Source organism: Chiloscyllium plagiosum, chromosome 44 (assembly GCF_004010195.1).
Source record: "Chiloscyllium plagiosum isolate BGI_BamShark_2017 chromosome 44, ASM401019v2, whole genome shotgun sequence".
NCBI classification, from domain to species: Eukaryota; Metazoa; Chordata; class Chondrichthyes; order Orectolobiformes; family Hemiscylliidae; genus Chiloscyllium; species Chiloscyllium plagiosum.
This window is the reverse complement of record NC_057753.1, coordinates 9710346-9725111: the sequence shown is the minus strand read 5'-3', so window position 1 is coordinate 9725111 and position 14766 is coordinate 9710346. Positions and strand designations below refer to the sequence as shown.

At 42.6% G+C, this 14766-nt stretch overlaps 1 protein-coding gene across 1 annotated transcript in view; it reads right to left on the bottom strand.

Annotated features, from left to right (window-relative positions):
- Window positions 1-222: 222 nt before the first annotated feature.
- LOC122543532 (gastrula zinc finger protein XlCGF7.1-like) overlaps window positions 223-14766 on the bottom strand; it is a 25229-nt gene continuing 10685 nt past the window's right edge. The window contains exon 3 of the transcript XR_006310078.1: window positions 223-334. The gene's annotated coding sequence lies outside the window, so the exon portion shown is untranslated. The remainder of the gene's footprint in view (window positions 335-14766) is intronic.

Here is a 14766-nt window from a genome sequence, read left to right as displayed (position 1 = left end):
TAACTGTTTCAGGCTCCACACTCAGTGCGCTGCAACACTAGGGTCTGTTATACAGTCGCACTGATGCTGAAAACATACTCAACAGGAACCAAAAAGCTTTGCTCCTTCTCACAGAATCACAGTTGAAAATTGTTGCGGTCCCAATGGATTGAGTGACTGTCAGATATTGACTTCAAGGTGAGGACTGCAGACAGGGGAGAGTCAATATCGAAAAGTGTGGCACTGGAAAAGCACGCAGGTCAGGCAGCATCTGAGGAGCAGGAGCGTCGACGTTTCAGGCATAAGCCCTTCATCTGTTAATTTTGAAACTTCCATCCTCAGATCATCAAATACTCTGTAAAAAGAGATTACAAAAGTCACTAGTGTCAGTCCAGGGTAGAAATTCAGAACAAGCAATTCTAATTTCGGGGGAATGTTCTTTTCTTTTATTATTCCACAAAATTGAAAACACCATCTCTCTCACTCTCCCTCTGCTCTTATATTAACATCCCCCGGGAAGTAGGGGGGGAAAGAAGACATCAGCCATTAACACAGACACCAGAGAGAAACTGAACATACAGACGTAGCAAACGTTAGTGGAAAGCCAAAGTCAGAGATATTCAGCACAGAAACAGACCCTTCGGTCAATCTCTTCCATGCCTAAATCGATCTAGTTCCATTTGTCAGCACTTGGCCCATATCCTTCTGAACCCTTCCTATTCAAACACCCATCCAGATGCCTTTTAAATGCCGTAAATGTACCAGCATCCATCATTTCCTGTGGCAGCTTACAGACATCAACTTCTGCATGAAAAGGTTGCCCTCTAGGTCCCTTTTAAATCTCCACCTCCCCACCCTCACTCTAAACCTATTACCCTCTAGTTCTGGACTCCCTATCCCAAGGAAAAAGTCTTGTCTATTTACTCTATCTATGCCTCTCATGCTTTACTAGAAGTCTACAAGGTCTGGTGCGCAAGGGAAAACAACACATAGGTTAAAGCTTCTGTGTTCTGTGGAGAAATGGTGCAATTACATTTGAAAATTACACATTATTTATGTTTTTTTTAAAGAGATAGTGCAGCCTTAATTACAAGAAAAGACCAATCACATATAGTAAGGTGACATGATTTACAGCAGGTTAATCTAATGATATTCCCTGGGAAAGGGTTCTTAATTTACATAGAGCACCATTCCATGCAAGCAGTTCAAGGTTAGTTCGAATACCAAATCACTGTCTTATGATTCATATCATGAAAAATCCATTGTTCTCTCCTATCTCTAAATACAACCAACTTATCAAAACATCAGTTCAAGTTCACAGAATCAAATCATTACTTGCAGCCATTTTGTAGTTGATAAAAATCAACATATACTTGTTGCTTCTGACAACAGCCTAAATTCAAATTTTAGATCCTCATTCCTCTCTTTTGTCATTCTATGACAAAACCATAAAGGCATGGATCAAATTAATCCAATTCAATGGCAGCAAAAGACAGCAATATTTTCTCTTCCTCCAAAGAGGAACCAGGAGCAGATGATAATGCTTCATCATCATCATCTAAGTGGAGAACAAGTATTTTCTGGGTGGAACCAATGTTGTCAAGAGAAACTAATATTTTAGCAATAATACACTTAACAATAGCAATACCAACAAAAAGACCAACTAAACCAATAGTAGCATATGAAGAGCTAAAATTTGAATTTAGGCAACAAGTATATGTAGATTTTTATTAACCACAAAATGGTTTTTCAATTTAAAAGAATACTAAAAAATGGCTGAGAATAGTGATTGAACTCTGTGAACCTGTACTGCTGATTTGCAGAATTATGCTGAAATTCAAAGATTAGAGGACAATAGTGTTTTCATAAAATGAATACTGACACATTAATTGACCATTCCAACTAACCTTGAACTGATACATGGCGTGACAATTTATGTAAATAAGATTTCGTTTCCAAGGAATACCATTGGATTAGCCTGTTGTCAATCATGTCACCATATTACAGTTGATTGGACTTTTCTTGTAAATAAGAAAGTTTTTCCCATGAAATATCATTGGATTAACCTGCTGTAAATCATGTCACCTTATTATGAGATTGGTCTTTTCTTGTAACTAAGGCTGTACTATCTCTGAAAAAACATAAATAATGTGTAATTTTCAAATGTAATTGTGCAACTTCACCATGGAACACAGAAGCTCTGAAGCTCTGTGTTGCTGGATAGAATTGCGTCAAGGTACCTTAATTCAATTAACTAATAACCCTTGCTTTTTTAATTGACCGTATTCATTGATTCTTTTGACAGATCTCAAACCAAAAGCCCCCTCTTGAGGGGTCAAAGTTCTTCACAAACATAGGCATATTGATTAGCTAGTTGTACCATGAGCCAAATCCCAATCTCCCCATCCTGCACTTTCATACACTTGGTCGACAAAAGTATGGATGTTATCTATATGTCTAGTAATGATTTTGATAAGATTAGTGACCTCCATGATGCACTTTCCTTTGACTATGGCGCACACTCCACCTTCCTTCACAAGTTTGTAATCGAGGGCATAGGGGTGTTGTTGGATAAATAGGTGCAATTCTGAAAGCATGTCCCTAACTTCTATTAGGGCAGCAGTTGTCTCACTTCCCAAAATCGTGAGTCCGCAAATCAGATAATTACAGTTTTGATGACCAATAATTCCTGAAAGAACACTAAGGGCTGCATATGCCAATGAGTGAATTTTACTTTTCGATAGAACCTTTGGATTCTTCCATTCTGCACAAAAATCAGAGGAACTGAACATTTGAAAGGGGAATTATGATCTCGTTGCCAGGTAATTGGACAGGAAACAGCAGTTGGAAATAGTGTTCCTACAGCTACAGCATGAGGAGTACTTACTCTATTCAGGACAAGGTAGTTAGTTAGATGCGTTATTATAACTGAAAACATAATATCCAGGTTTAGTAGAGATAATGGAGGGACCTTCCCAATAAGAAGTGCGCCTCTCTGTGATTTCCTGGAGTATCTGGGTAATCCATGATTACATAGTTTGGTCCCAAACGTAAAGGCTGAAATGATTTAGTTGAATGAGGTGGGTCTCTTGATAAAAGATGTGGTCGACATCCCAGAATGGTTCTACCCATCCAATAACTGGGAAAATATTAGTGCCATTAGGGGTATCATAATGAAGGTGAGTGTTGTTACCCACCCACAAAGGATTTGAATACCAGTGGTAATAGAGACGCATTCCTCCTTAAGGCATACACATGAGATGCAAGATCCTTCAGGGAAGCAGTGACAACTGATACATTTTATCATAGCACAGGGGAGAATTTTAGACACTCTTACATAAGCACACCCCCATCCCTTTCCATTGTAGCAATTTGGATAGGATATTGCGGATTTATTGGAGGAAGTCCATAATCATGTAAATACTTTAGAACTATTCTATACCACCATGTTAGGGCTTGGAAGGATAAAAGGGGTCAGGCAGTCTCTTGCTAAAATAAGGGCGTAACAAACTACTTCATCCTCTCCAAATATTTTATTATGGGTTTCTAGAAACAAATTGTTAGTGAAAGATAACATCCGCCCTTTGTCTCTTTTACTACGTGATCTATCTGAAAGAGGACAAGGCTTACCAGGGATGCCCATAGTACAAGTGTAATCAAACTGCCACACAACACCCTTACAGGGTAAAGACCATTTAGACTTGTTCTGTAAATGAACTGTTAATCTTTTTGATGCAGTTGACCACTGAAATAGTCATTCTTGGTAACATTCAGTCTCTCGGCACACAAGGACATCTTCCTGGCAAAGTTAGTACAGTCTCTGTTTGCTCAGGATCACACAGGTAAACTGTCCCTTCTTGTACACCAATGCTGGCAAGTTTGATCTTTGTCATCTTCCGCCCCTTGCAAGTTTGGAGACCATGGAGTGTTCATTGTAATAATGTATAGTGGAGTCGCAGGTAGATAGGATAGTGAAGAAGGTGTTTGGTATGCTTTCCTTTATTGGTCAGAGTATTGAGTACAGGAGTTGGGAGGTCATGTTGCGGCTGTACAGGACATTGGTTAGGCCACTGTTGGAATATTGCATGCAGTTCTGGTCTCCTTCCTATCGGAAAGATGTTGTGAAACTTGAAAGGGTTCAGAAAGGATTTAGAAGGGGCAACTTTGTCACGCAGAGGGTGGTACGTATATGGAATGAGCTGCCAGAGGATGTGGTGGGGGCTGGTACAATTGCAACATTTAAGAGGCATTTGGATGGATATATGTATAGGAAGGGTTTGGAGGGACGGGTGCTGGCAGGTGGGACTAGATTGCGTTGGGATATCTGGTCGGCATGGACGGGATGGACCGAAGGGTCTGTTTCCATGCTGTACATCTCTATGACTCTATTTCCTCCTTGTATATAAGTATAAACAAAATACATATAATCAATTTAAATAGGCAGCAGCAAAGTAACACAAACTAATCTTGTAGGGGGTCACCCATATTCTGGTTTGAGTATCGCGGGAGAATCCTATTTGAGGCCACAATCTGTGCTCTTTGCAGGCTGGAAGCCCTAAGAGCAATTTTGAAATAAATAATTCTCAAATTAATCAAACTCAAGTAGCCCACTGGAGTAAATATAATGCCTACACCGGCAAAAGGCTCGCATTTTAAACTCTGCACTAGAGATTCCCTTCCTACCCATTTTTTGTTTACTTTATATGAAGGAGCCCAAGCCTACTTCTAGAAATCTAGCTTTTCTAGGACGTAATACTCTTCGAAGTTTTGCGAGTGAAAACATCGATATTACCTAAAATTTAGATTAGTTCTGCAATATATTGTATTCTTTTTAAAAACATACATTAAACTTGTGACCAATCAAATGGCCTGATGTACAGCCGTACTTAACAGTGTTTAGAATTAAGTACAGAAACCATATGGTGATTTTGAGCAGAAAAGTTGGCGATGAATATTGGCTGGAGGGCAATGCTATCCCCAAATTATGATAACACAACACAAAGCTTTCCAACCACACTGATGTTTTTCTAATATTGAGCTAAGTCTATAATTTAGACATTGGTGCAGTCTTTAAAATGATAAACCATCACTGTTCAGTATTAAATATCTGAGTGAAGATAATAGCTCAGACAGACACTCCTTATTGGATCTCACAGCCCAATCCAAAAATAAATCAAATCAACCAGTGTGCATTCTTATAAGCTTCATACACAAAGCAAAGACATTTAGGCTTAGCGTCTATGTATGAAATCAAATCACTTGATAATTCAGTCAGTAGTATATGGTAATATAAAGTGCCTGTAATTATTTCAAAAATGGAAATTTGAAAATTACTTCCAAATTTCTAAACAATATTGAAAACAATCCAAACACTAAACCTGTATGATTACAGTCAGTAAGCAATAGAGAAATCAACCTCTACATTGTGAATTGTCACTGAATAGACAGTATCATTCCCCCGTGATTTTGTACCTTACCCAGGTCTGGCATACCTTATACTGTGTCTAAACGGGTTTTGTTCGGGACCCTATAGGATCAGAAGTTTGAGTTGTAAGGCTAACTGCTTGGCAGCTGCATATACTTGCCCATCACTTTATAAACAGTATCATTTTCATCAGCATGAGCCAGATATCTTGATAACTGTCAGATTGATTAGACAAATAATGCAGCCCCCCTTTATAGTAATAATACTATAACTCCCTTTGGAGTTAAAAATCTTCAATGTTCCCACAAGGCTCCAAAATTGTGGATCATATTAAAAGCACAATGAAGAGTCAGTGTATATTAGTATATTAGTAGATTTTCCTTTTGATAGGATGAAAGCCTGTCGATTCCCAACGTTAGCTCCGAGGTAACATTAAAGACACACTACTCCCCATTGGCCAAATTTCAACAATTAAAGCAAGGGCCAGGCATTTGCCCCTGAGTTTTTTTTTGATGTCTTGTTGCCATTCACAAAGGTGAAATATTGGGGCCTGCCTGTCCCCATTTTCAGGGTCCCCTCGGGAAAACGTTGTCCAGTCATGGTCGTCGGGTAGGTATATGAGAAGGTTACGCCCCCAGTGGGTATCCTGGTTCCAATCAACCCTATCAGGGCTGGCATACGGCATTTGGGATCACGAGGATGCTGAATATAATTTGTTTTACTTGTAACTTGCATCATGGTTCAGTCTGGTTCTGGCCATCCCAAAAGAAAACCACCGCATTTGCATCCGTATCACACTGGACATATTGAGCAAATTTAGCCGTTTGGTCTTGCAGTCAGGGGCATGCTTCATTAACATTATTCTAGTCCCTGGGATGGGACCCGGTTTAGGATGGCGCAAGTCACTCATCCGCATTATATCGACTATGAAGACTGAATGCTTCATTTTCAAAAGAAGGAAAAGTTTCAACAAGTGGATGTTTTAAATTAAGGCTGGAGACAATCAGGAGATGATTCAATTTTCTAGAGTGTGGAAACAGGCCCAATAAGTCCACACCAATCCTACGAAGAATAAACCACCTAAATCAATATCCCTCTGACTAATGCACCTAACACTATGGGCAATTTAGCATGGCCAATTCACCTGACCTACACATCTTTGGACTGTGGGAAGAAACCGGAGCACCCGGAAGAAACCCACACAGACACAGGGAGAATGTGCAAATTCCACACAGACAGCCATCCAAGGCTGGCATTAAACCCGGGACCCTGGCACTGCGAGGCAGCAGTGCCAACCACATAGCCACAGGGCTCAGCATGTATACGGGAACGAATTGAGGGTGAGAACCAGTTCAGCCAAGTGAATGAGTGTGTCATTGGAGGGGTACCAGTGGGGACCCCGGGAGTGGAAGATACTTGGAGGCCTTGGAGCTGCAGTGCCAGCCAGTGATGTCCATGTGTTCTAAACTGCCTGTCTCACATTGGTCAACCGCCCTTGCATCATAAAGACCATTGTGAGCTGTGCCTAGAGATTGATCAATTGGAATCCCTGGAGGACCGGAAGGCTGTTAGGTCTTCCTGTCAATCAGAACCCCCTATTGTCTGATTGCAGAAGTTGGACCATGAGCTCCTGAAGCTGCTGCTGCTGCACCCCTCTCTCTGAATGAAGATTGAGCTTCACCCCAGACTGCTACTTCCTTCCTCTGTATGATATCTGTGAGTACCGCACACTCTTTTCTCACCCTCTCCTTTTCCATTTACTTTCTCATTCTGTGGTTAACTTGTTGACTTTGCAGGAGATGAAAGTGGGGTGGAGTTTATAGAATGAGGGCTTGTTCCAACTGCTGATTGTATTGGTTCAAAGATCTGCAGTTTAGGGGGGATTGGTCCTGTCTGCTTCGAAAGGTTTCAAACATTAGTGAGACTGAGGCACACAGACCTGAGTGAGTGTGTCCCAATGAACTGACTGTGGGAAGAGCTTTAAGTGGATACACAGCCTGAAATAGCAACACCCCATTCGCAGCAGCAATAGATGGAACACGTTCCATACGTGAGTGGTCTTTCAACAAATTGTCAAAGCTGGCGAGAGACAAAGATTCCCACATCATGGAGAAATCGTGGGAGCAAAGCAATGTCTTCGCCCTTTCCATTCCTCATCCTGGGAAGGAGGGGGGAGTGGGGGGGGGAAACATTATTCACTTGAAGCATCTGGACTGAATCGAGGGAGGGTGCAGACTCTACAAAGGTGTCAGATGCTCTCTGTCCTTCTTAATGGTATATTAATTTTTTCTCCTCAGTTTGGCACGTTTATTTAAATACGGTTTGCATTGTGGAAAAAGATCGCTTCTTTCCTCATGTTCAGAATTAAAAGGGTAGTTACACATGGGATGGAGCAGAATCTAAGGGATTGGCACGTTGATATAAAATGTAGACATATGTTGCTTCATATGGTGTATATCTGATATTATTCGCTGTTATAAAAGTTTTATGGCTATTATTTTTCACATTTTAATCTAGCACTGAAGTTATATCCTGTGTTTCTTGTCATTTTTTTATTTAATAGAACAGCAAGAAGTCATTCAGCAACTTTACTGGTTTGCTTTTCTCAAGTAGCCTTGACATTTCATTTTCATTGTCCTTGATTCAGCTCCATTTCCAGTGTCTTTGTCGGCAGAAACCAAAAGAGAAAATGCTGGAAAATCTCAGCAGGTCTGGCAGCATCTGTAAGGAGAGAAAAGAGCTGACGTTTTGAATCTAACTGACCCTTTGTCAAAGTCAGTTAGACTCGAAACGTCAGCTCTTTTCTCTCCTTACAGATGCTGCCAGACCTGCTGAGATTTTCCAGCATTTTCTCTTTTGGTTTCAAATTCCAGCATCTGCAGTCATTTGCTTTTAACCTTTGTAGGCAGCTTGTTCCAGGTTATTGTCACCGAAATGAAGATTTCCTCTATACACACTAAAGGCTATCTGGCAGCATGAGGGTTTTCGGGTTCCTGTGTCCTGGATAATATGTGATCAGGCATCTGGCAAACTACAGGAATTGTCACCTCTGTTATGTTCATTTAACAGTATTGACTGTGATCACGTATTTTGTGAATTTATTTTTGCAGGAAGACATGTAGAAAGAAATCTGAAAGCAACTGATACATCAACTTCTGACAGAGCCACTTGATTCATTGGGACTTGAATATCAGCAACCATTCCAATTGAGAAGAAATGTTTGCTTTTGTCTGCTTGAGAGATTTTGGACACTTTGGCAGGAAGAATACGGAGACACCCAAGTGAGGGAGATTCAGTGCACTGACTGTGAAAAATGCTTGAAACCAGTTACTCAGTTTGGGGGGAATTGGAATTTGGTCAGAAATCTGGAGTTCAGAATCTAATGATGAAACCATTTTCAGGGGGAAAACATCCCCACCTGATTCACTCATGATTTTTTTAGGGAAGGAAACTGCTGTTGTGGGAAAGGATTCACTCAGTCGTCCCAGATGCATATTTTACCCGGTCTTGCCTACACATGACTCCAGACTCTCAGCAATGTGGTCGACTTTAAACACCCTGTCCCCACCCGCATCCCCAGAAAATGAGTGGGGAGAAACTTACTTGGATACAGTATATGGGTTGAAATTGCTGAGTGGGGCATAACTTCCTACAGGTTAAGACTTACCAAGGATCCAGTTACAAAGGGACACCTCAGTGCTTACCAATAGTAAAGCAACTGTGGTGGCAGGAGAGGTCGGGTGTGTGTGTGTGCTTTGAGCTTCAGCTGTTGAAGAAAAGAAAAGCTACTTTTTGTAATTTTTTTTGCTGGGGAGATCTGAAGCTGTACCAAAGTTGGGTCGCAATAAAGGTTACCTGAATTCGGACTCAGACATTGAAAGATATAAAATCCAACAGGTTTCTGTTTTAAAGCTGCTCACTCGGCTTCCAGCACTAAGTTGCCAAAGTTGTGTATCAGAAGGAGCAGTGAATCAGTAGCGAGTATCGTTAGAAACTGTTAAGATTTTCATCTCTGCAGGTACTGCATCGTTTCATCAGCATTGTAATGTTTACTGGCAGCAGCCGGAAGTGTTGTGGCTGTGTTCATGAGAAACAACGTTAAAAATAACACAATACCAAATTATAGTCCAACAGGTTTATTTGGAAGCACTAGCTTTTGTAGCGCTGCTCCTTCATCAGATAGCTATGGAGCAGGATCATAAGACACAGAATTTATAGCAAAAGATCAGTGTCATGCAACTGAAATGATATATTGAACAAACCAAGATTGCTGTTAAGTCTTTCATCTTTTAGAATGGGCTGCAGGTTTTGGTTCGTTAATATGCAAATCCCAGAACTACTTTTAAGTCACATCCTCGAGATAACTTAAGGTTTTATAAAAACAAGTGACAGCTCAGATAATGCATGAAAGGTGTGAGGTTCAAGTCTGTCAGAATCCCAAACTTGAGTCAGACTGGTTCTATTTAGAAAATAGGAATTTATAAAATATTACATGCATTGACTGCCTGCAGATTGTGCACCTTTTGAGCAAAATGGAATGTATCTGCAAATATAATTCGGCAAATTCACCCTATTGATTTGTGTGTATATGTGTGTATTTATGAGTGTGTGTGTGTGTATGCTTAGTAAAGTGTGTGTGTGATGGAGTATAAGACTGTGAGTTTGTGTTTCTGAGAGAGAGTGTGTGTGTATGAGGGCAGCACAGTGGCTCAGTGGTTAGCACTGTTGCTTCACCGTGCCAGGGACCCAGGTTCAATTCCTTGGGAGACCGTGCAAACTCCACACAGACATTTTCCCCATCTCTGTGTGGGTTTCCTCTGCGTGCTCGGGTTTCCTCCAACAATCCAAAGATGTGCAGGTCAAGTGAATTGGCCAAGCTAAATTGCCTGTAGTGTTAGAAGTATTAGTCAGGGATAAATATAGGGTAGGGAAATTGGTTTGGGTGGGCTACTCTTCGCAGGGTCGGTGTGGACTTGTTGGACCAAATGGCTTGTTTCCACACTGAAGGTAATCTAATCTAATATATGAGAGAGGGGTTGTGTGTGTGTGTGTATGAAAGAGAGAAAGAGTGAGGGACTGTATAGTGTAGTGGAGTCACCTGTAATGTGACATGAACCCAAGATTCGTTTGAGGCCATCCTCAAACTTGGGTATCAATAGCCAAATTGAACTTGGCCTCTGCTCGGCCACCAGATACGATTAAGCAGTTACACAACACATGTTGGAGAGTGTAAGGTGGAACTTGCCTTTTGATTTGCAGAAGGTGAGAGGTTCTGGATGCTATGATGCAGGGCAAACACATGCTGGCAGACATTCGGCTCAGAGAGATGGAGCTGGAAGCCAGGCTGCAGACCGTTGGGGATAAAGATAATCAGACATTTTATTCTAGGAGTTGGTCATTCCTCTCCAGACAGACCCTTCTGATTGAGTCAGGCAGGTAAAGGGGATCTGAGAGAGGGCTGCAAGGGGAGGAGGAGCGAACCGGCTGGGTTGGGGAGGTGGTGGTAAGACACAGAATAGTGACAGGGATTGCAGTTGGTAACAGGAGGCCAGATGACATCGGTGTCTATCTGGTACCAGGATTCGGGAACCAATGTGCTCCGGGCTGAAGATGTGGGAAATGGAGGTTACAGCAGGCGTGGTCCACAAAAGTCAGGAGAGAGCCTCTGCTGAGGGTGCGTGAAAAGTTAGAAGCTAACTCTGGACGGCACAGTGGCTCAGTGGTTAGTACTGCTGCCTCACAGTGCCAATGGTCCATGTTTGATTCCATCCTTGGGCAACTGTCTGTGTGGACTTTGGCACGTCCTCCTCCTTGTGTCTGTGTGGGTTACCTGCGAGTGCTCTGGTTTCCTCCCACAGTCCAAAGACCTGCAGTTTAGGGGGGATCGGCCATGCTGAAGTGTGTAGATTAGAGTGGGTTAGCCATGAGGAACTGCAGGGCTGTAGGGTCAGCAGGTGGGTCTGGAAAATGCTGTTTGGAAGGTCAGTGTGAATTCGATGGGCCGAATGGCCTGTCAGAATTACTTGATTCTACTGCCTTCGTCACATGTATATTGAGAAATGATTGCTCCAAGTCTGCTGTGGGGGGAGTGGATTCCAGTTCGTGAGATATCAACACCGGGCCTGGGAAGGTGGGATTTGGGCAGTCTTTACCCCCCCCCCCCCCCCCACCCTCTGCCCCTGTCCAATCTCTCCCCACCAACTGTCCCCCTTCTATTCTCTCTCAACCTCCAGCCCTCTGCCCTGCATTCTCTTCCTCCCCACCTTTGCCCACCAGTCTTTCTCTTTCCCTCACCCTCGGTCCCCACAATCTTATCCTTTCCCATCACCCTCTGTTCCCCCCAGTCTTTCTCATCCACCCACCCTCTGTCCCCCTGTCAATTATCTCTCTCACCCCCTCACACTCTGCCCCTCCGTCCATTCTGTCTCCTTCTCTCCCACCCACTCCCTGTCCTTTCGGGTGCCTCAAATCCTCTTTGATCGCTGTATCAAACCCTTCTAGAAAGAGAATGGATGTTGATGACTCTAACTGGTAGACACGGCTGTACAAGAAATGACTGGTCTTTAAAATTGAGAGTAGCTAAAATGATATATTCAGAAACATCATGAAAGCAAGTTCAACTTTATAGAAAAGCTGCAGATATCTTTCTGAAACTTACATTCAAATATGTACACAGTCGAGGACAGACTGTAAGTTGTGGATGGCCTATTTCTAGTCTTGTGAAATTGATCCTGACGATGCAGAAATAGAACCACACTTCTGGAGACCTCACGTGTGTAGCTTACCTTCTTATCCTTGAGGGTTTGCCGCCTGTTTGAAACAGCACGTCCTGCAGTTAACTCCTTTATGTCAGGGCATTCCTGCTACAGGCAGAATTAATTGACCTTTTGTCACACAGTTATTAAACACCATTATCCCATCTGTCCAAAGAAACAGCTGGTTGTTTTGCCCCCTTCTTCCCAGTGATGGCTCACGTATGTTGTTTGTTAACTCCCTTGTAGCAATTTCTCGTTGGACCTTGTGTTTATTGGTCCAGAAATAGTTATTGCTGACTCATGAAGTTATCAAAGTTCTGGAGTTTACAGGACCACACCACATTCCTCTCTGCCTCTGCCAGGAATAATGATTGCTCCTAAGATACTGGCAGTTCCTGACATTCCTTGGTATCCCCAAATACAATCCACATGTCAGGAAATCACTGGTGCTGCCCTGACACCAAACAGTCACCATTGGAACAGAAGGATTATGGAGAGAATATGGAGAGAAAATGCAGAAATCCGAAGTGCAAAGAGACTTGGGAGTTCAAGTTCAGGATTTTCTCAAGATAAACTTACAGGCTGAGTCAGTAGTTAGGAAGGCAAATGCAATGATGGCATTTATTTTGACAGGACTTGAATACAAAAGCAGGGATGTACTTCTGAGACTCTGTATGGCTCTAGTAAGGCCACATTTGGAGCATTGTGCTTAGTTTTGGGCCTCCTATTAGCAAGAATGTGTTGGCCCAGAAGAGTGTTCAGAGGTGGTTCACGAGAATGGTCCCAGGAATGAAAAGTTTAACATATGAGGAACTTCTGAGGACTCTGGGACTATACTCAATGGAGTTTAGAAGGATGAGGGGGGTTTCAATTGAAACCTACAGTATATTGAACAGCCTGGACAGAGTGGATGTTGGGAAGATGTTTCCATTGATAGCAGAGACTAGGACCCAAGGGCACAGCCTTAGAATAAAGGGAAAACACTTTAGTTGGGAGATAAGGAGATACTTCTTCATCCAGAGAGTGGTGTATCTATGGAATTCGCTACCACAGAAGGCTGTAGAGACCAGGTCATTGAGCATATTTAAGGGTGGAGATAGAAATGTTCTTGAGTATCAAGTGGATCAAAGGTAATGGGGAGAATGGGCTTGAGAAACTTAACAGCCACGATTGAATGGCAGAGTAGACTCAGTGGGTTGAATGGCCTAATTTCAGGTCCTATGGTCTTATGATATGCTGATGTGTGGAGCGTAAGGAGGGGGCAAAGAGATGAAGAGGGGAGTAGAATTAAGGGGAAGCTGGATACAGACACCACGGAGAAAGGAAGAGAAGGAAATACAAGAATTGTACAATAAGTGACAATAAATGACTGGCATGCAGAGGGATCTGGACATACAGATCCCTGAAAGTGGAAACAGAGGTGGGTACGGTGGTCACGAAGGCACACAGCATGCTTGCCTTCCGAGTATAAGAGTTGACAAGTTATGTTACAGCTATTTATTCCAGCCACATTCGGAATATTGCATGCAGTTCTGGTCACCACGCTACCAGAAGGATGTGGATGCTCTGGGAGAGGATGCTTTAGTCAAGGACTAATGTTGAGCAATAGGAGTAGGGGAGTGAGTCTGTGTTGTTTACTCTTCAGAGGGTCAGTGTACACATTTTGCGCCAAATGGTCTTTTCCACACTGTAGGGATTCCATGATACTCAGAGGTATTTTTATTCTCCAGGGTGAAAAGGTCAACTACAAGAGGGCACAGGTTCAAGGCGAAAGGAGGACATTCTAGGGGAGAAGTGGAGGGGAAGGTTTATCACACAGAGGGGTGATGGGTGGTGGAAGCAGACACCTTAGCAACTTTTAAGGTGTATCTTGATAGGCACATGAACAGGAGGTGAACAGAGGGATAGAAACCGCACATGGGCAATAAATAGCAAGTCCAAGTAAGGATTAAGAATTGGTACAGGCTTGACGGGGGTGCCTAAACAAAATAAGAAGGGCTTGTGACTGTGGTGTATTGTACTGATACAGGTTTTACTCACTATCCAAAAGTGGAGCGTTCATATGAAACCTTTCATAAGGTGAGAAAGCGTAAAGCAAAGAAGCAGTGGACATTAATTCATTTATACCGTATATACTCAAGTGATAGTCAATTTTTTTTTACTACTTTTTAAGGTTAAATTTAGGGGGTCAACTGTTACATGGATACTACTATGGATGGCATGGTGGCTCAGTGGTTAGCACAGCTGCCTCCCAGCACCAGGATCTCAGGTTCGATTCCAGCCTTGGGCAACTGTCTGTGTGCAGTTTGCACATTCTCCCTGTGTCTGCGTGGGTTTCCTCCCACAGTCCAAAGATGTGCAGGTCAGATGAATTGGCCATGCTAAATTGTCCATAGTGTTAGGTGCATTAGTCAGAGGGAAGTGGGTCTGGTTGGGTTACTCTTCGGAGGGTCAGTGTGGACTGGTTGGGCCGAAGGGCCTGTTTCTACACTGTAGGGAATCTAATCTAAACTACTTCTGAGGGGCTGAAAATCATAGCTGGAAATGTGTTGCTGGAAAAGCGCAGCAGGTCAGGCAGCATCTAGGGAACAGGAGAATCGACGTTTC